Consider the following 22,070-nt stretch of genomic DNA (forward strand, 5'->3'; position numbering starts at 1 on the left):
CCGAAAAACTCTGGAGGGCCACATAATAGAAACTCCCGAACTCTCAGGCTGTCCCGCCTGTCATCGTCATCATCGTCCCTCCGCCCGCGTCTGCGAGCCTGTCCTGCTACCAGTGTAGTCAACAACTGTACATCCTCTCTCAGGGTCCTATCCTCCGCCCCAGGCTGAGGAGCTGGAGTCTCAGGAGCGGGTACACGGACCTCTGGAGCTGCTGAAGGTCCTGCTGCAGGCTGTACTAGTGGGGGTGTAGCAGACCCCTCAGAATGAGGCACAACCTCGGGCAAATCATAAACACGAGCCCGGGTAGTTCGCTGTGCCTGGCTAGACTCTCCCATCCTCGCTTTGCCCTTCTGGGCCGCCGTTGCCTTCTTCGGAGGCATCACTGCAAACACAATAACGGGTCAGATCAGAATGACCCTAATAGCACAGCTCTATCGCACGATCTAAGATTCCAAAGAAAGTAACACCCTAAATGCCCTGTAGCTTCCTGTTTATAGATGTGGTGCACAACACATCGATAAACAAGACTCTACGAGACACGGCCTGTAGACATTCCGAGGACAAACCGCTCTGATACCACTTTGTCACGACCCAGCCCCGTGGGCCGCGACTGGCACCCTATCTGGGTACCCAGACCAAACCGCATATTCATTCACCAAATCTGAGCAAGTTCCAAAAAAATTCATAAAAGTCATATCAAACTGAATCTTTATCAAATATGTCTTAAGCGGTCGCACAAATCAAAATGCCATATCAAATACAAACTGAGCGGCGGAATAGACATCGCCGGTCGGAAGTGCAAACATAAGCATAAGGGCCATTTAGGGCCATCAAAACAAACGGACCGCTTTAAGACCAGAAAACAAAATCAAACAAACATATATAGGACCCTCGCCCCACATATATGACTACAGGCCTCTACGAACTCAAAACAAAGACATATGGCGAGACAGGGCCTCGCCGTACCCAAATCGTCAAATATACAGAGCATATACATAGCAAAAGGAGTCTGTACCAAAAGTGGACTCCGGATCAGAAGGAGTACTCCAAAATAGCAGAAAGTGAAGCCTACAGTGGAGGATCACCAATGTCTGTACCGGCGGGCATGAAACGCAGCCCCCGAAGAAAGGGGGTCAGTACGAAATATGTACTGAGTATGTAAAGCACGGAGTACAGAAATATGGATCAAAATTGAAAGCAAATCAGATAACAAGGTGGAGTACAAATCAGTATGTCAAAATCCGTATCAAAGTCATATACGTATACATAATGCAAACGAAATCATGCAAACGCTTAAGAACGTGGTCGCCACTCCGACGCTGGCGCCACACACAGCATAACACCAGAAAGTTTCAAATCTCCGTATCTCCGAACACAAACACAAACATAGGTGAGCGTATCGCATCACGAGCCATATCACAGCATAACTCCAAACGGAACCCGACCCTATGGCGAAGCCTCGGGAACCGTAACACAGCATACGGCCGAATTATTGTAAGGCGCACGAATCATAACCGGCCCGGGAACCGGTGAACGAAGTCATAATAAGGCACGAGCGGAGTCGTGAGCAAACAAATGCAAATCATACTTCAAAATAGCCTTTCAAAACTTAGTAGTCTCATAAGTCATTTCACAGTACAAAATAATCGAATACTTAGTCGATACAAAGTTTCATTTCACAAAACGTTTCCAAAATATTACGTATGGCTCAAAACGTAACTTAGCATATCATAATATTCAAAACATATCTCGTAGGAGGAAGTTCCAAAACCGAAGGTTTCATATCAAACTTTATTCAAAAGGACAGCCCAATAAGACAAATAGGGCGTCTCGGGGTTAGCGGGCCCACCTCGAGTCGAATTGAGGTGGCGAACATAATTTACGAACATTTAAGGGCCAAAAGTTCATACATAATCATTTCTAAGTTACCCGACCACATTTCGATAGGTTTCGGACGATTGGTGGCATTCTAGCCAAAATAGAGCCCTTAGGCTTCAATTGAATTGAATGAATAGTAACTTTTCTGTGGATCGGGTTTCGAGGAGCAGAAATGCTCCGGAGGTTCCAATATTCACCTAACATACCAAGACATGCCAAACGAAGAAGTGGGAAGCTTTACATACCTTACAGACGTCTTATGCTCTCCCAAAAATCAAGTCCCGTTTCGTCCGAAATCTGCAAATGGTCAAAGTTACCAATTTGAGATTCTTAGGCTTAAAAATGCCATTAACTTCATTTTTGCCTACCGAAATTTCGACAGCATTTCCCCTATAAATCTAACATCCCCGAGACTTAGCTCGGCGCAAATACATCAACAACAACAGCCCACACATCATCAAACAACATAAATCATAATCAAACCACTCTAGCTTCAAAGTTCTACCTTATTACCTAAGTTGGCAACTTTTCATTCAAACTTCCAAAATTCCAAATCTATGCCCACATTATTGTATTAATTCACTCCTTCAAGATTATTCAATCACATCCCAAATACATTCCAAGCCATATACGAAATTGCCCAAGATTCATTACTTTCCATAATTCTTTCAAAACATCAAAACTTACAACGAACGTTCTAACTTGCGTCGTTTCATTCCGAATTCATTAACATCAACCATAAATCATATTTAAAGTCTTTAGCATCAAAGATATACAATGATATACGCAAATATACCAAAGGTATATACTTTCCGATAATGTTCCGAACTCCTTTTCCAACGCCAATTCAATTCATTAATCATTCATTTACGTTATAAAGGCCACCACGACGCAACTAAACAAACTAAACAAGATCAATTAACATTTCTTTCCCCTTCTAAGGGCACACGGCCAAACACACCCTTTTCACACACACACGCCATGCACAAACACAACACCATCCCACAATCTTCATGCAACATCAATCACTATAACATACAAACCCATTTCATAACATAAAAACATAGATTTCTCACCTTTTTCTTGAAATTCCGATTTGCCGCAAACGTCGCTCTTCCGCCAAACTACTTGTACCCCGTTGAAGAGGGTCTTGAGTACTTCACAACTATGCAAAAATCAAGATTTTTGGATTGAAACAAAGGCTAGCAAAAACTTTTCTTTCTCTCTTGCTCACTCTCGGCCGAGAGCCTCACTTGAGGTGTTCTTGAATTTTTTTGTGATTTGTTCTTGATAACTACTAAGGCATCTAGATATATATCCACTTATAGGTCATGTGCATAGCACATGACCTTAATAAAATGGGCTTGGACCTTGCCCCTTGGCCGGCCACTTCAATGCTTTGGGCCCCAATTTTTGTTTCATATTTTTCTTGGCCCAATTCGTTACACGTCCCGTTTTGTAATTCCCGAAACTAATTTTCGAAATTTCAAATTTACCCTCGGCCTTCCCCGATGTCTTAACATCTATGATTCCATAACCAACATAGTCATATTCATCAAAATCAAAAATATTTCCTTATAACACACAAGTCTTGTTTATTTCTCGATTTCCAATTATACGAAAGCACGGGACATAACATTACGAGATGTTGTGGTTCATTGGTATACTATTTGGATGTCTTCTAGAGGAGTCAACACACCTCCACCGATATGGCAAGAGTTTGCAGATGCTTTTCTCCGACACTATTTGTCACCAGTGGTTCGACGGGGCAGAGCTGATAGGTTCTTGAATCTTAGACAGGGAAATATGAGTGCCCTTGAGTATAGGCTTCGTTTTATTTTTTTGCTCAGGTATGCTCTGGTCATGGTAGCTAATATGGGAGATCGCGTTCACCGGTTTATGAATGGTTTGGGGCCGCATTTGATGGATGAGTGTTTGGTAGCCTCACTTTAGGAAGGTATGGATATTTCTCGTATTCAGGCCCATGCCCAGAATTTGAAAGAACGACAGCAACAACTGAGAAGTGAGCGTGACCATGATAGGGGTTATAGTAAGAGAGCTAGATCCTCAGGTCCGGTTAGTGAGCTTAGAGGAGGGAAGAGGCAGCAGTATTCTAGGCACTTAGGTCATTCAGCGATTAGTGCCCCTTCACGATTTGCAAGCTAGAGATTTGATAGACCTATTCAATCCAGACCGGGTCAAAGTTTCACAGCTTCGGGTTCTCAGTATAGGGGTGATTCAGGTCAGACGAGACCACCCTTACCATGATGTACTTATGCGATAAGCTACATTGGGGACAGTGTCGATTAGGTTTGGATGTTTGCTATGCTTGCGGCCAGTCAGACCATATTATGTTAGAGTGTCCGTTTCGAGGTGGTAGGGGCACAATTCAGCCCACTGGGTCAACAACTAGTTCTTTATCATCTATACGCCCTCCGGGGCAAGGCTTACAGACACTAGCTGGTCGTGGTAGAGGTAGAGGAGGAGCACCCAGTTCGAGTGGTCCTCAGCACCGTATTTATGCACTGGCTGGGCGACAGGATCTCGAGTCTTCCCCCGATGTTGTCATGAGTATATTGTCGATATCTTATGATGACGTATATGCATTGAATGATCCAAGTTCTACATTGTCATATATTACTCCTTATATTGCCGATTGTATTGGGGTGAAACCTGAGCCAATTAAACCTTTTGAAGTGTCTACACCCATCGGTGACTCAGTGATAGCTAATCGGGTATATAGAAATTGTGTGGTTGTGATTTGTGACCATCATACTATGGCTGATCTAAATGAGCTAAAAATGGTAGATTTTAATGTCATTATAGGTATGGATTGGTTGGCTTCTTGTTACGCAATTATTGATTGTAGAACAAAAATGGTTCGTTTTCAGTTTTCGGAAGAGCCAATTTTAGAGTGAAAGGGTAATACAACGTCTCTAAGAGGTAGGTTTGTTTCCTATCTCAAGGAAAGGAAGATAATTTCTAAAGGTTTTATTTATCATTCGGTTCGGGTTCAAGATATAGAAGTAAAGCCACCAACTCTTCAATCCGTCCCAGTAGTGAATGATTTTTCGGATGTATTCCTGGACGGGCTTCCAGGCCTTCCACCAGAGTGAGAGATTGATTTTTCCATTGATGTGCTACCTAATACTAAACCAATATCAATTCCTTCTTATAGAATGGCTCCTATAGAACTGAAAGAGTTTAAGGAGCAATTGAAAGATTTACTTGAGAAAGGCTTATCAGGCCTAGTTCATCGGCGTGGGGAGCACCTGTATTGTTTGTAAGAAATAAAGATAGTTCCTTGCGGATGTGTATTGATTACAGACAGCTGAATAAGGTGACGATCAAGAATAAATATCCGCTCCCAAGAATTGATGATTTATTTGATCAGTTACAGAGTGCCAAATGGTTCTCAAAGATAGACTTGAGATCGGGGTACCACCAGGTGAGAGTTAGGGAGAAAGATAATTCTAATACGGTCTTCAGAACTAGATACAGTCATTTCAAATTTCGAGTAATGTCGATCGGATTGACTAATGCACCGGCGGTGTTCATGGATTTGATGAACAATGTGTTCAGGCCTTTCCTAGACTTGTTTGTGGTTGTGTTTATCGATGATATCCTGGTATACTCATGATATGAGGCAGAACATGCGGATCATTTACGTACGGTCCTTACAGTTCTTCAGGATCAGGAGCTATATGTAACATTTTCAAAATGTGAGGTTTGGTTGAATTCTGTGATTTTTCTGGGGCATATTATTTCAGTTGATGGCATTCGGGTGGATACCCAGAAGATTGAAGTTGTAAAGACTTGGCCGAGACCTACAACACCTACAAGTTCCAAGAAGGTTCCATTATTACTGGAGGTCGAATGCATTTTCGCGAAACCGGGGAAAATGAGGGCCCATATGCGGCCGCATACTCAGTATGCTGGGCCGCATATGCGCAGCAAACTCACCAAATTGGCATCCCTCACTGCCAAAACTCCACCCCATGGAGAGTAGGGGAGATGCAATCGCATATCCATTATGCTGAGCCGCATCTCCACCGCAAGTTGATGCGGGGGGGGGGGGGGGGAGAGAAGGGGGAGAGGCAACTTTGGCACCTTTTTAAATCTCAAAAGACCCCATTTTCATACCAACCTCCCACATTTATTTCCCCACAGTTCTAGAGAGTTTTTGAAGGTTCCATAACACTCCAAACCTTTCCATATCATCAAGAGAGAAGATTAACATCAAAACCTAAAGGTAATCCATGAAAGGAGATTGTTCTTGCTTCTCTTCCAAGTTGTGATAAACTTGGTCATGAAAGGAGTTGAAGAAGGTGAAGTTCCAATATTATAAGGTATGTTCTTCCTATTATTTACATGATTGAGTTGATGTAAAGGTTTAGTAACTCTTGGAAAGGAAAAGAATTAAAGTGGAGAAGTCATGAAGTCATAAAGTGTTGAAGTGAGGAAGATGACATGAGATGAATTTGAAAAAGGTATTTTGGACAAATTTGAGGCTAAATTGAATATAACTTGTTGATTATGACATTGTGGATGTTGTTATTATTGTTTGGGAGTCATTTTATGATATGATGGAAGTTGATAAAATAGGGGAAATGCTGCCCAAATTTCGTTAGTTCGTTAATTGCACTAGTTTGAACTTAAGAGTGTTTTCAAGGCTTAACCTTAGCGTGAATCCTCTTGAATGTTGATTTTGCGGACTTCGGAGGAGAACGTTAAGTAGTTAAGAAGACGTAAAGGTATGTAAGGCTAACGCTTCTTTCTAAAGGCATGATTTCCTTATTGTGAATGCATCTAAGATATCCGTAATGTCCTATTCCTAGAAATGCTAGAAGTTCTTGAATTTCAAGATTCTCAAGATATCATTGATAAAAGCTCTCCATAGTGATGATGATGATGGTGATTCCATAATATAAATTGGGGGTTTATCGACTTTATGTCACCCCGATAGAGTTGTAATGTTTCGTTTGGATACTCATGTATGTCATATATGTATATAGCTATTTTGTGTCACCGAGCTTATATGCCGGGTATGATATCTATTATGTGCACACCACTGCAGTTGGGTATGGACAACACCGAGCCTTGCTATGGCCGGGCATGGGTGACACCGAACCTATATGGTTGGATATGGTATTGTATATGCATATGTATGAAATGTTCCCTCTAGAGAAAGGTTAAGTATGCATGACAATCGTCTTAAGAGATATTATGAGGGATAAATTGTACTCTTTATCTTATGTTATCTTCGTGTTTTCATCATATTACAATTCATGCCTTACATACTCAGTACATTATCCATACTGATTTTTTTTTGTTTGTGGATGTTGCATTTATGCCCGCAGGTAGACAAGGAGACAGACCAGACCTTTAGACTGCTTTATCAGTGATTGTATAGAAGTGCTCCATTTGATCTGGAGCTGCAGTAGTCGGTATTATTCCTCTTTGTGTACATATATGGGCATGGCGGGGTCCTGTCCTATCATTATGATATTACATATTCTTCATAGAGGCTCGTAGACAGATGTGTATAGCTAGGTATCCCGTATCCTTATCGGTTCATATTTTGTATATCATTTTGATAGCCTTTTTGTCGGCTTGTGTGTGTGTGTATATATACATATATATATATATATATATATATATATATATATATATATATATATATATATATATATATATATATATATATATATATGGACATAGTTAATGATGTTTATATAGATGTGCCTATGTTCGATGGAACTTGTGTCATTTAGTTCATGGTAATTATAAGTTAGCCATGTGGCTCACCTAGATGTGATTATGAAAGTATGCTAAAAGGTGCTCGGTAAGGTAGTTCCTGGTGCCCGTTATAGCCCTTTGGTTGGGTCGTGACACTAAAAGAAGATCTAACAGAGAAAGGAGAAATGCAAATTCAGATGACTATATTGTTTATCTCCACGAACATAATTTTGATGTAGGATTAGAAGATGATCCTACGACTTAGGCCTCATTTGTTTTCATTAAGATTAAGATGTCTGACTCTGAATGCACATCTGAATGATTAAGATGTTGTGTCTAGGTCTGAACACTGAATGATTAAGACTGTTTGTTTATCAATATCTGAATGTTCATGTTCATAATGTATTTTTTTTAAATATAATAAATATACAATTCAAATTAAAAAGTAATTAAATAGTAGAAAATAAATACAAATTTAATAAAATAAAATATTATTTGATAAAAAAATGAAACATTTATGTTCATTAGTAATGGTGGAGATTTTTTGTAGTCGTGGTGGGTGTTGAGTGGGGGTGGAGGGGTGAGTGGGTGGTGGGTGGTTTGGGTAAGGAGTGGGAGGTAGTGGGGGTGGGGTTGGTGGTGGGAGGTGAGGGTAGTGAGGGTGGGGTTGGTGGTGGGAGGTGGGGGTAGTGGGGGTGGGGTTGGTGGTGGGATGTGGGGGTAGTGGGGGTGGGTGGTGTGGGGTAAGGGTTGGTGGTGGGGAGTGGGGGTGGATAGTATTGGGGTTGGTAGTGGGGAGTGGAGGGTGGGCGGGTGGTGGAGTGGGGTTGAGGTGGATGAGTGGGGTTGGAGTGGAGAATGCGTGGGGGTGGGGTTGAGGTGGAGGGTTGGGGTTGGAGCTGATGATAAAAATGTTTCATACAAAAATACCTCTAATGATATTAAGACTTGGTTCAAGATCTTAATGATTAAGACCTCTTCAAACCTAATAAGTGCTTAGACCGTAATGCAAACAAATGCACTTAATGACTTAAGGTATGAACCATTTAGATTCAGACCTCCAATAAGTGCAAACAAATGAGGCCTTAGTAAAGAAAAATCATGTCAAAACTCTGCTAAATGGTTCGAAGCCATGAAAGATGAGAAGCAGTCTATGAAAGACAATGGCGTTTGGGATCTTGTCGAGTTACCCCAAGGATTGAAACCGATTAGTTGTAAATGGATTTTCAAAACCAAACGTTATTCGAAAGGTAATATCGAAAGATATAAATCACGTCTAGTTGCTAAGGGATTCACTCAAAAGAAAGGCATATATTTCAAGGAGAATTTTTCGACAGTTTCATCGAAAGACTCATTTAGAATCATATGGCACCTATAGCTTATTATGACTTAGAGCTGCATCAAATGGACGTAAAGAATGCATTTCTCAATGGAGACATTGATGAAACGATATACATGGTTCAGCCAGAGAACTTTGAGTCCAAAGATTTAAAGCACCTTGTATGTAGACATAAGAAGTCCATTTACGATTTAAAATAGGCATCTTGTCAATATTACTGGAAGTTTGATCAAGTGATAACCTCATTTGGTTTTAAAGAAAACACCATTGATCAACATATATACCCCAAGTTCAGTGGGAGAAAATTTATTATCGTCGTGCTATATCATTTGGGATCTTGTCGAGTTACCCCAAGGATCGAAACCGATTGATTATAAATGGATTTTCAAAACCAAACATGATTCAAAAGGTAACATCGAAAGAGATAAAGTACGCCTAGTTTCCAAGAGATTCACTTAAAAGGAAGGCAATGATTTTAAAGATACCTTTTCGCCAGTTTCATCGAAAGACTCATTTAGAATCATTATGGCACATGTAGCTTATTATGACTTAGAGCTGTATCAAATGGACGTAAAGACTGCATTTCTCAATGGAGAAATTGAAAAAATGATATACATGGTGCAACCAGAGAACTTTGAGTCCAAATATTCAAAACACCTTGTATGTAGACTTAAGAAGTCCATATACGGTTTAAAACAGGCATCCCGTCAATGGTATCGGAAGTTTGATCAGGTGATAACCTCGTTTGGTTTTAAAGAAAAAAACATTGATCAGTGTATATATCTCAGGTTCAATAGGAGCAAATTTATTATCCTCATGCTATCTATAGATGACATTCTACTGGCAAGTAGTGAATAGGTTTATTGCATGAATCCAAAAAGTTTCTATCCAGTAAATTTGAGATGAAAGATCTTGGTAAAGAGTATATGTTTTGGGTATACAGATTCATAGAGATTGTACCAGAGGAATTCTTGGACTATCACAAAATACTTATATTTATAAGGTGCTCAGTAGATTTGGAATGCAAAATTGTGCACCAGGAGATACACCTGTGGCAAAGGGTGATAAATTTAGTTTGCGCCAATATCCAAAGTTAGATATGGAAAAGAAAGAGATGGACAAAATCGCATATGCATCAGCAGTGAGAAGTCTCATGCATGCACAAGTTTGTACATGTCTAGATATAGCGTATGTAGTGGGAATGTTGGGTAGATACTTAAATAACCCCAGAATGGATCATTGGAAAGCAGCGAAACGGGTTATGAGGTTCAAAGTACTAAAGATTACATGCTCACTCATCGGAAGTCGGATCACTCGGAGATCGTGGGGCATTCTGATCTAGATTTTGCTGGGTGTTTTGATAGTAGGAGATCTACATTAGGTTATGTTTTCATGTTGGCTAGAGGAGCTATTTCTTGAAAGAGTGTCAAACAAACACTAATAGCTTCTTCTACTATGGAAGCTGAATTTATAGCTTGCTATGAAGCATCAAATCAGGGAATATGGCTACAAAATTTTATCACTGGAATGTAGATAGTCAGTGGCGTAGAAAGACCATTGAAAATCCATTGTGATATTAAATTTGTCGAGTTATATTTAAAGAACGACTGAAGTTCTTCAAAGTCAAAGCACATAGACATTAAATTTCTGGTTGTGAAGGAAAGAGTTCAGAGTCGTCTTATGTTGATAGAGCATATCAGTATAAACTCAATGATTACGGATCCACTCATTAAGAGTTTGCCACCTAAAGTATTTCATGAGCATGTTGCTCGTATGGGTGTTAGACCCTCTAATGAGACAGTTTAGTGGGAGTTTATTAATTTATTTATGTTTTTTGACATGTTGAATTTGTTTTCTGTAGAAATTAAAGTTTTATGAAATTTCATATGTTAATTGATAACTCTGAAAATAAGTATATTAATTTTCTACTGTGGTATTGCATGAGGTATAAGAAAGTGATATTAGACTATTCAAGTCATAAAGTAGGACCAGTTGAAAATAGACATGATTTAGATTATTTTACATGTAATTTCTGTGTCTGATCTATGTCATTGATATTGCTAATATATATGACCATTGATGGGTTTAGGTACGAATATATGTTACGAAAACTGCTTTGATCCTGTATTGGTATTATCGATGGACCAGATTGTTTTGAGATATTTCACTTAAGATAGCAAAAGTTTGTTCACACTAAAGTTTTATCTATGTATGATTGTTCTATAAATGGTACAAGTGGGAGATTGTTAGTAATTTTCTATTTATGGACTCACATATTAATATATTTTACATAGATATGTTATCATTAAAGAAGCTCATTTTATGATCTAATAAAGAATTATTATATGAGCCTACCTAGAAAATATCTGTTATTTTTTTTCATTTATTTTTGTTGGAAATATATGAAAAAATACCATAACTCTGAAAAGGCACTTCAGTACCTTTTAAATAGATATGTCCCTAAACTAGAAGAGACACTACTTTTCTTTTCTCTCCATGTCAGAAAAAGAACATTAAAAAGTGCACTCTTCAAGGCTTAAAAGATCTTGTCTTCTTCAATCAAATCTAGCAATGGAACAAGGTTAGTACCCTTACTTCTTCCAAAATTAGTATTCATTGCCTATCGATTCACTTGTGATTTATGGACTTTGTTTTCTATCAAACTGACCATCAACCAACAGCTCCCAGATATATCGTGTGCAGTAAGATTATCCTTAAGATTGTAATTTCAATACATTTGGACAGTCATTCAAACGCAGTAGTAGTACTGAAAACCAAAAAGAGGAAAGTCTAACAGGAAAGGAAGAAAGCATAATACAAAATGCACCATAATGGCTAACAATTAGGATTCTTCGAAAAAAAAATGGATCAAAGACACGTTAGCCATTGTTAGAATTTGAAGCTTAAAAAAAAAATTAAAAATGGGTTTTGTTGATTCAATGTTGTTGAAGAATTTGGTGATTGGGATTTGTTCACTGAATTTTGAGGAAGTTGCATCTCAAGTTTGAGCTCATATAATTGAGAATTGAAGGATATTTGATCAAAATTTTGAGCATTCTCTCGGAGAAGAAGATGAAACCGGGGCTAGGTCAGGGCGGGTCAGGGAAGGAATTGGATAATTTTTTTTAAAATCGGGTTATCTAATTTGATTTGGATTTTCCATCCAAATAAGGATATGGGTGTAAACTTTATAGACAGCAGGGCTATTTTTGTTCACAATTACTAACTGAGGATAAAGTTGTCTAATAAAACAAAGCAGAGGGGTACATTTGGCCCTTTTCCCTAATTTTTACAATAAGTGCTTATTTTAAAAAAGTGAAGTGTTTGACTAAGCTTTTGAGAGAAAATAAGTACTTCTGGAGAGTGCAGAAACTGTTTTTCAGAAGCTAAAAAAAATAGCTTTTGTGGAAAAACACTTTTGAGAAAAATACACTTAGAAGCACTTTTTAAAAGTTTGGCCAAACACTAATTGTTGCTCAGAAGTATTTTTTAAATTAATTGATCAAACAAAAATTGCTTTTCGCAGAAAGTACTTTTTTAAAAAGCACTTATGAAAAAAATATTTTTCAAAATAAACTGATTTTAGAATCTTAGACAAACAAGCCATCAGAGCCTATTTGGATGAGCTTATAACTTATGGCTTATAAGTCATACACCATAAGCCATAAGTTGGCAATCGTAATTTATGGCTTATTTTTGCTTATTTAACTTAAAAATAAGTACTTAAAAGTATTTTTTTAATCTTATCCAAACACTACAAAAATAATTAAAAGTTATTTTATCCTAAAAGCACCAAAATGAAAAGGTAATAAAATAGACAATTTTAAGATGCAGTATAAATCAAAATTGTATGACATTCCACCATTAGTCCATCCACTTCCACCGCCAAACTTCTCCCTCGCCGTCACCCACCATTATTAACTACTACCACTCATAAACACCATCTTCTGCCACAGTCATCACCTTTGCTAATCACCACAATCAATTATCCTCACCATTAGTCATCAATTACAATTATCACCACCAACCATCATTACCGTAACAATTAGCAATCATTACTGATATTAATCACCACACGGTAAGTCGCCAAGTACTAATATCAATCATCACCACCAGCATTAGATATCACTATATTATCCGTTGTGTGTAACCATCAATTGCCATAATCAACTATTACTATTAACCAATATTGTCAACTACCATCATCATTAGCTACTATGTACCTATAACCACCATTCTTAGTCAGTACCTAGACCCCCATAATTAGTTATTACCACCATCAACCATTGTATAAATTTTTTAAAAGTATCTTATTGCTGTAGTATTATTAATTAGTATTGTATATAAATTTTATATTTATTATTTAGTTTTTAAATAATGAAAATTTTATACATTTAGATGTTGAGAAAATAAGTGGTCTTAATTTCTCTTTAACTCTATTTTCAATATTTACAACAGTCAATCCTATATTTGCCTCTTTCAAACACAACCTGAACTTCTTTTTCTTATACCATCTATTCAACCCTTGCACATTCCAAGTTGTCAGTTTCATGTTGCAACATTAGGAGTTATTTAATACATTCAATGCTGGGATGTACACTCGTCAGCATACAAGGACATATTAACCCACTGCCAATTCTACTTAGTGAGTAGTTACCCCTATCATATGCAATAACCTCATTGTTAAAATTGAAATCTGGGCTACATACCTTAACAATGTGGTCTATTTGCCATCATAGATGGACCTGAGTATAGTACTTCATCTTTGTCCTCCAGGCTATTGCATCGAATTACAAAGTACCCATTGTTAGGAAGAGTAGTTCTTTTGCTTCTATACAGACTTGTACCTAGATTTTTCCACTAAGTTTTTTTAACCCACTTTACAATTCAATAGGGAAAATCTACATCCCAAAAAAATTGTTGTTGCCAACGATAAAATTACAGCAAAATATTGATCTTTTTCTCAAACTGCGGTGGCTCTGATATGAACCATAAGAAATTATACCGATAATCAAACTAGAGATTAAAACACAATATATAAATACAAACATACTCTTGAATCATTTATTAACTCAATTCATTTTAACCCGCTCAAATTTGTTCATCTAAGAGTTGGGCTGAATTTGAACTAAATATATAATTCAAATTGACCAAAGAAAAGTCTTGAAAGGATATTAAAATAATAGATATTTTTTAACTAATTTTCTATGATAACTAACAAATTATAAGAGAATAAATGAAGAAATAAACCTGGTAAGAGTTGGTCGGATTGGGCTATGACCCATTGTTTAGCCCGTCACTGACCTGCCTCATTTATTTAACTCTGTTCATTTTGACCTACCGAAATTAAGCTCAAGCTCATTTAATATCCTTAGATCAACTCAACCCAACATACTCATTTGACATCCTAATATCAACTATACATGCAATCGATAAGTAGGAATAGCTATTAGATGTTGAGTTCTAGCCATAACTAAACCGAATTTCTCAGTCATGTCTAAATCACTTGGCATCATACCATTTGGTAGCTCCCAGTCAAAACAATGAACCAATTGTGCTAGCACCAAGCGAACGATTGTGAGCCCTAATTGTAATTTAGGACAACTTCTTCTTCCAGAGCCAAACGGTAAAAGTTGAAAGTCACGTCCACGAAGATCGATATTGCTACCAATAAACCTTTCTGGCATGAAATTCTCGGGTTCCGGCCAAACTTCTAGATCTCTTCCAATTGCCCAAGTATTTACTAGAATTCTTGAACCTTTAGGTATATCAAATCCATCAATTGTACAATCTTCAATGGATTCATGAGGAATCAATAGTGGTGCAATGGGGGTGAAGCCTAAAGCCTTCTTTGATGACCATGTCTAAGTACTCTAATTTTTCCAAATCAGACTCTTCCACCATTCTATTTTTGCCAACTATTAGTTCCAACTCATTTTGTTGTTTTTTCATTACTTTAGGGTGCCTTAGAAGTTCAGAGAAAATCCAGTCAATTGTTGTTGATGAGGTGTCCATTGAAGCTATTAGCATGTCCTGCATAGAGAGTTCTTTTTGAGTTGCTAAATTAATAACATTTGCATGTATGCTAGTGTATGTTAAATACAATATCAATTACTTTTACCTAATAAATTTAAGAATTGCAAAGATATGTTGCCTCATACAAAATTGCTCAGTCTGGAATATTAAGAAGAACAAATTTAAAATATTTTTAAATAGAGTTTACGTTGTGTGCCTCATCGGTATACGAAATTTTTATACTATCAAGTCACCAAAAAATATCTAAAGTTAAGCTTCCTTAAAATGTAAGATTTCTAATCTTGAAAATAAACAAGTTAGCTGCAATAACATGTAAAAGTGGCTTGATGGTGTAAAACTTTCTTATACTTATAGTGTATAACTTAAAGTCGAGTTTGACTTTATATAAACTGTCAGTGTAAGAAATTTTAAAGAGGGAAATTCTCATATTATGTCACACCTCTTCTTGATTGAAAATTTTAATTGAGAAATTCTCAACAAATTTGAGTCTAAAGAACCCAAGTCTTATATTTTTCTGATTTTACCAGCTTTCTTCAAAAACTCAAAACTAAAATGACAACTTATATATTTCCGACGGTCTAGGCAACTCTAATTTCTATCAACTGGTGTGACCATCAGGAGTGTTGTAACATAATTTTGGACTGAATTCCTTGATAGTTGTTAATATGCTAACTGATAAGTATAGGATCTCATGAGAACTGCATCACTATATATGTGGAGACCTATGCAGGGGCGGCTCAATACACTAGGTGGCCTAAAACCGAAATATTGAGGCCTTATATTTATATATTTATGTAACAAATTTTTATATAATTTATTGATGTTTATTTTTATAGATTCTTAAATTGAAACATAGTTAATTATAGTTGGACGTATCATTTTTCTCAAGTCAATATAGTCTATTTGTGAAATTTTCGTGAGATATTGTTGATCTTAAGTAAGATCTCATTGATTTAATTTTGAAAACATAGGCAATTGTCACAAAAATATTTAAAAAATTCTATAAGCAATAATAATATTTAAAAATACAAGTAAAACTTCACTTGATTGAATATGCCAATTAGAGTATCGTTTTCTACTTATGTAATTTTTTATATTACGATAACTTTAAAGGTAGATTAAAACCATCAATTTTTAGTGACTACTAGGGTACGGCCCTTTCCCAGACTCCGCTAACCCGAGATGCTTTGTGTAACGGACTGTCTCTTGTTATGCTTTCAAAGACATTCAAGGTTAAGATAATGTTTTTTCCTATCTAATTGTTTAATAATTGCTTGGCTTGAGTTTGAAAAATGTTTAAAAAAGCAATCAAAACATTGAGGAAGATCTTCCAAAGCCAAAGTTATAAACAAGATTGATCCAAGTTCAAAGTGAATCAGATAACATTAGGAAGTATAAAGTAATTAAAAATTCAATTGCCTACGCCATTCAATTGTAATTACATCAATTATATATTATAGAAGTAGCATAGACTTTGAAAAATACGTGTGTAATCATTATTAAAAAAATTCACAGTAATAATTAAACGGATTTCATTTATGACTAATAATAAATATATATTTATTTATTGTTGTGAAATTATTCTAGGTATATTGTTGTTTTAATAAATATATAATGATTTAAATTACACATATAATATGAGTAATTATGGGGCCTTAATATAGTTGGGGCCTAAAGCCACTGCTTTAGTGGCTTTAGGCTAAAGCCTGCACTGGACTTATGTTGTTCGGATTTTTGAAAAATGTCGTTGCCCCCGTATCAGATCCTTCAAAATTACATTACTTTTGAAGGATCTGACATGCATCTAATGACATTTGTCAAGAGTCCGACCAACATATCTTAAGACAAATACAGAATTTGGACCAAAACAACTGAATTCAGACGAACTCGTTAACTATACTTTAGCTCCACCCTTATATACACTACTTGTAATTCTTGGTTTGAAGCAAATCATACAAAGTTAAGAATGCCTAATGTACTTAGTGTAGATGGAGAGGTTGGGAATTATCGTTTTCCTTTTTCATGTCTTTATTTGTTGGTTTATAATATATATATATATAGGTTGGAGTCATGGCCTAAACTCCCTACATGATGGTGAAATTACAATTACAAAAAATATTGATAGTGTAAAAGAATTATTTTACTATCAAGTCACCAAAAGTTATTTATAAGTGATTCAATCTATAAGATTTGTAATCTTAACTATAAGACAAATTACTTGTTGCAAATAGTTAAACATGACCTGCTAGTGAAACTCGTTTTACATTGTCGATGAATATTAGTTAAACTTGAATAAAAATATACAGATGGAGTAAAAGAATTAGTACACTATCAAGTACACCAAAAATATCTACAAGTAAACCTACAAAAGAAAGAGGAATTTATGGCTTTAAAAATATGATAAGATACTTACTATAACAAATAAAGATGACCTGTTGGTGAAACTATTTTTTATGCATCGGTACATATTAGTTAAGCTCAACTAAAATTAACTTGCAACTCTATTCAAGTTATGATGAACAAAAATATGTTACCAGCAAAATAGCTTTGACATGGCGACGATCGAACTCGAATTCAGCTTCACCAGATTGCATAATGTTGAAAATCTTACGGAAAATACTTCAACACGAACACGTGTAGGGACTTTTCTTCATCACGAACACTTGTAGGAACTTCTTTTACACTTGAGGAAAATGCTTGATCACGAACAATTGTAGAGAATTATTTGTAGCTTGAGGCATGCCAATGGCACTGTCCTTAAGGATATTTCACCCGGTATGGGTGTATCCCCCAGGATTCAACAAGCTCTTCTAGTACAAAACTAGGAACCAAAATCTAACAAAGATTTATCTTAAAAGAAAACCCAGCACACATCTCATAAAAATACGGGGACAAGAACTTGATTTGATCTCTCTACTTCTCAAAAGAAACACAGTAGAAATATATAGAAGGAATTCATCTCGGTCCTATTTCACCCACCAAATGAAAGGAATTTTGCAATATATATATGTAAAAGATCCATAACCTGAGAATGATTGACAGTGTCAATTTTCAAACGGTTATAATGCACTAAAGGGTATATGGTTAATGGCAATAAAGAACCAAATTTAATTGCCAGCATTTAATGGTCTGTACCCATATAATGGTCAAAAACGTTAGTGATATACCAAAATAATGGTTAGTTAAGGCTATTAAAGATCAAATGTATGTTACAAAGAAATGATTCAGACATTAGAGATGTTTATGGCCTATTATATTTTGAGATATTAAAAAGAAAAGAATATTTTTCTAACACATAATACTCATCATAGTATCAACAATATCCTTTGTTTTCTTATGTTCTTTTGAATTTTGAACATGTTCATCAATAACTCTCTCCAAAAAATCATCAAAAATCTTTGCCAATTCCTTCAGACGACGATCAAATCGCTGCAAATCAAACTTCTCAAGAAAAGGAAAAAACTCACCAATATGTGGTGTTGCTGCTATAACCATAGTCTCTTGAATCACATCTTTAAAACCCCTATCATCAAATTCATCATCCATATATTTTTTTGGAAATTTTACGGCCCATAACTACCTCTAAGACTTATTTATTAGTAATAACTACCTTTTTTTTTAATTATATTTGGTAGTTTAATTATTTATCAAATTACCATCTATAACTTGTTTTTTATAACTGCAGTATATTTCCCTAAAACTAAGTACCTCTCTCCCACTTACCCACAATATTTTTTTTTTCAAATATTTTTCTCTTACCTATCAAATCTATTTTCTCTCTCACCCCTCTTTTTTTCTCCGTTCCATCTCCTAGTCTTTTAAATTGATTTTCTCTCACCTACCAAATTTATTTTCTCCCTCACCCCTCTTTCTCTCTCTGTTGGCGCACACAGAGATTATGGAAGTAGAATTCTCTTCACAAGAAGACTCCAAGACGTGACTTCACAAGTTAATCGCGATGGCGTTCATCTCCTTCGATTCCTCTCAAAAAAAGAATGTTGGGAATTGCTCCAGTTGAAGATATTCCCAAAAGAAAGTTGTCCTTTTGGAAGAACTAATTGAAATTGGATATATAATTGCAGAAAAGTGTCAAAGCCTTCCTCTTTTTGTTGTTCTAGTTGCTGGACTTCTATCAAAGATAGAAAGATCTAGAGATTGTTGGGAAAAGTTTGAGGTAAATTTGAGTTCAAAACAGTTGATGGACATAGTAGATATGAGCTATCAGAATTTACATCCACTCAAGTCATCCCACGCCTATAACTAGTCCAATTGAAAGTCTTTATCTCCGAATAACGTCCTTTTTGTAGCAATCTGAGACGACTCGCTTCTTTCCCATGAGAACACCATTGATGAGAGTTGTGGAGGTTCATGCCTACCAAGTGTTTGATAAAATGTTTCAGTATATTTCAGTGTATTAACAAACAATATATTTAATTTTCAGTATATTATTTCGCTGTATTTCAATGTATTTATCTTTTTTTGGTATAAATATAGTAAATGTTCCAAATATAGAGCCGATTTTTATTACACTTTGTTTTCACGACTTTTGTATTTCGCTGTATTTCAATGTATTTTTGCATTTGTATTTCTAATTTATGAAACAGTTTCTGATATATTTCATTGTATTCCATTTTATATACGCATACTATAACTTTATATTTCTTAAATAATTAACCATATTTCATTATATTTCAATGTATATTTTTTAGTGATAAAAGTTGAGAGAGATTCGTAAGCTTTTATGGAAGAACAACCGTTATGCGTGATTTATGGAAAGGTTTAAATTTGAATCCCATAATTTTTTTTTTTAAATTGTTCCATAAATAGGGCCTGATTTTACTCTTCAGTGATTTATGTGAAATATGATTGATTTAATTTGATTTACTATTTAAAAAGGAAAAGAATATTATGTTAAACAAAATATAGCCTATTTTTTCTCTCATATTTTTTTTTTAAAAATATGTTCAAAAAATAGAGCCTAAATTTACTCTAACGTGTTTTGTATTTCGCTGTATTTCACTATATTTCACTGTATTTCAAAAATGCGAGATACAACTGAAATACAGCCAAAAGCAACTACGAATTGTAAATCTTTAACTTGTAGCTATAACTAGTTAGAAGCTATTAAAAGGTAGCTATTTGTGTAAGTTTTACTATTTTTTTCCAAATACCATTAAACAAGCCATGTTAGCACCTAATGAAGCAAGTTTAGCACTAATATCAACTCCCACACCACTAGAAGTTGCCTGATTGATAAAAGTCACAAAATTTGCAACTTCTTGTTTTCTCATGGCTTGAAATGAATTGATCTTGAGAGTACTAACCAATTCTAACGTGCACAACTTTCGCATATTTCGCCAGTAAGGTCCATATTTTCTGAATGTCAAATTTCTCTGATTGTACACGATTAATTGAGCAGCTCTATTATTTGGTCTACTAGCACAAACAAGATCATGGTTTTTCAAGAACTGTTCAGCAGCATGAGGAGATGAAGCAACAATTACAAGAACTAGACCAAATCTCAAGCTCATAATGGGACCATATTTTTTGGCTATTTGATGAAGATCTTGATGAACATTTTTGCCAATCATATGGAGATTTCCCATAATTGGAAGCCCTTTTGGGCCTGGAGGAAGTTTTTTCTTTTTCTTCATGAATTTGTTGTGTAATTCTTGAAGAATGTATAGCACTGCAAGTAGTGCAAGAAATTGTAAGAATAGTGAAGCCATGAAATGAAATTGCTGTGCTCTTCCCAACTTGAAATAATATAAAGAAGTTAAAGAGTGGTAGTTGTGAAATAAATGAATTTTATGGGTACTTGTGTTGAAACATCAACCATGCATATTAATGGTTGGGGTGCATCTTCATTTGTCTAAATGAGGGGAAAAATCAAGAAAGACGACAAAAAAAAAAAAAAAGAACGTCAAGACATAATTAGAAAATAAATGATAGGAGAAGATATTATTTTCTAGAGAAGAAGACAAAAAATAATTAATGTTGAAAGGAACAAGAAAGAAAAGAAGAAAAGGAATGAGAGATGCAAGTGTGATTAAGTAATATATTTTGTCGGTTTAAATATTTTTTATCACTTTACTTGAATAATTTGATGGTGTAAATATTATTCAGTGTATAAAGCTTAGCTTAAACTAAAAATTAACGGTAAAAGGGGAGGAAAGAAAAGAAAAGGATTCAGACAATAAAAGAAAAAAAAATGTCTCCTTCCTCGTGTGCCTATATATAAAATCAGTGGCGGATCATGTGTAACCTACGAATTTACATGAATTTATATAATTAAGTATTTAATATTTAATTAGTGGTGGATCACATGTACCTCTTTTTGTTTAATTTTTTCTTGACCCACATTACAATTGGAATTGGAAAAATATACATCCAAAAATAATTGTTGTTGCTAACGATAGAATTACAGCAAGCATAATTTTGTATGCTCAAATTTAAGATTAAGTATTGATCTTATTCTCAAAATATGGTGACTCTGATACGAACCGTAAGAAATTGTGCCGATAATCATGCATAGCAGTTAGAGATTAAAAACACAATATATAAATACAATCGCATAACCTTGACTCATTTATTAACTCAATCTATTTTAGCTCGGTCAAATTCTTTCATCTAAAAGTTGAGGTGGACTTGAGCTAAATAAGTAATTCAAATTGACTCAAGAAAAGTCTCAAAAAGATAATATTAAAATATTTTTCCTATTTGATATGTTATACATAGCTATAATAAAGATTTTTAATTAATTTTGTGTGATGATAATTGAACATAATTAAAGAGAATAAATCTGGTAAAGGTAGGGTGGGTCGGGATATGACTCATTGTTTGGCTCGTCATTGACCTGCCTCACTTACTTAATCCATTTTGACATGCCTAAACTGAGCCCAAAATTAAATATCAACTCAGCACAACCTACTCATTCAGCATCCTAATATCAACTATACATGCAATAATCAATAAGTAGGAATAGCCATTATATGTTGAGCTCTAGCCATATTTAAACCGAATTTCTCAGTCATGCCTAAATCTTTGGCGTTATGCCTAAATCCTTTGGCATCATACC

General features: G+C 35.5%; 1 pseudogene; it reads right to left on the reverse strand.

The window, feature by feature from the left end:
• Nucleotides 1-14,010: 14,010 nt before the first annotated feature.
• Nucleotides 14,011-20,829, reverse strand: LOC132615445 (cytochrome P450 71AU50-like; annotated as a pseudogene).
• Nucleotides 20,830-22,070: the final 1,241 nt, after the last annotated feature.

This window comes from Lycium barbarum, chromosome 10 (assembly GCF_019175385.1).
Source record: "Lycium barbarum isolate Lr01 chromosome 10, ASM1917538v2, whole genome shotgun sequence".
Taxonomy (NCBI): Eukaryota; Viridiplantae; Streptophyta; class Magnoliopsida; order Solanales; family Solanaceae; genus Lycium; species Lycium barbarum.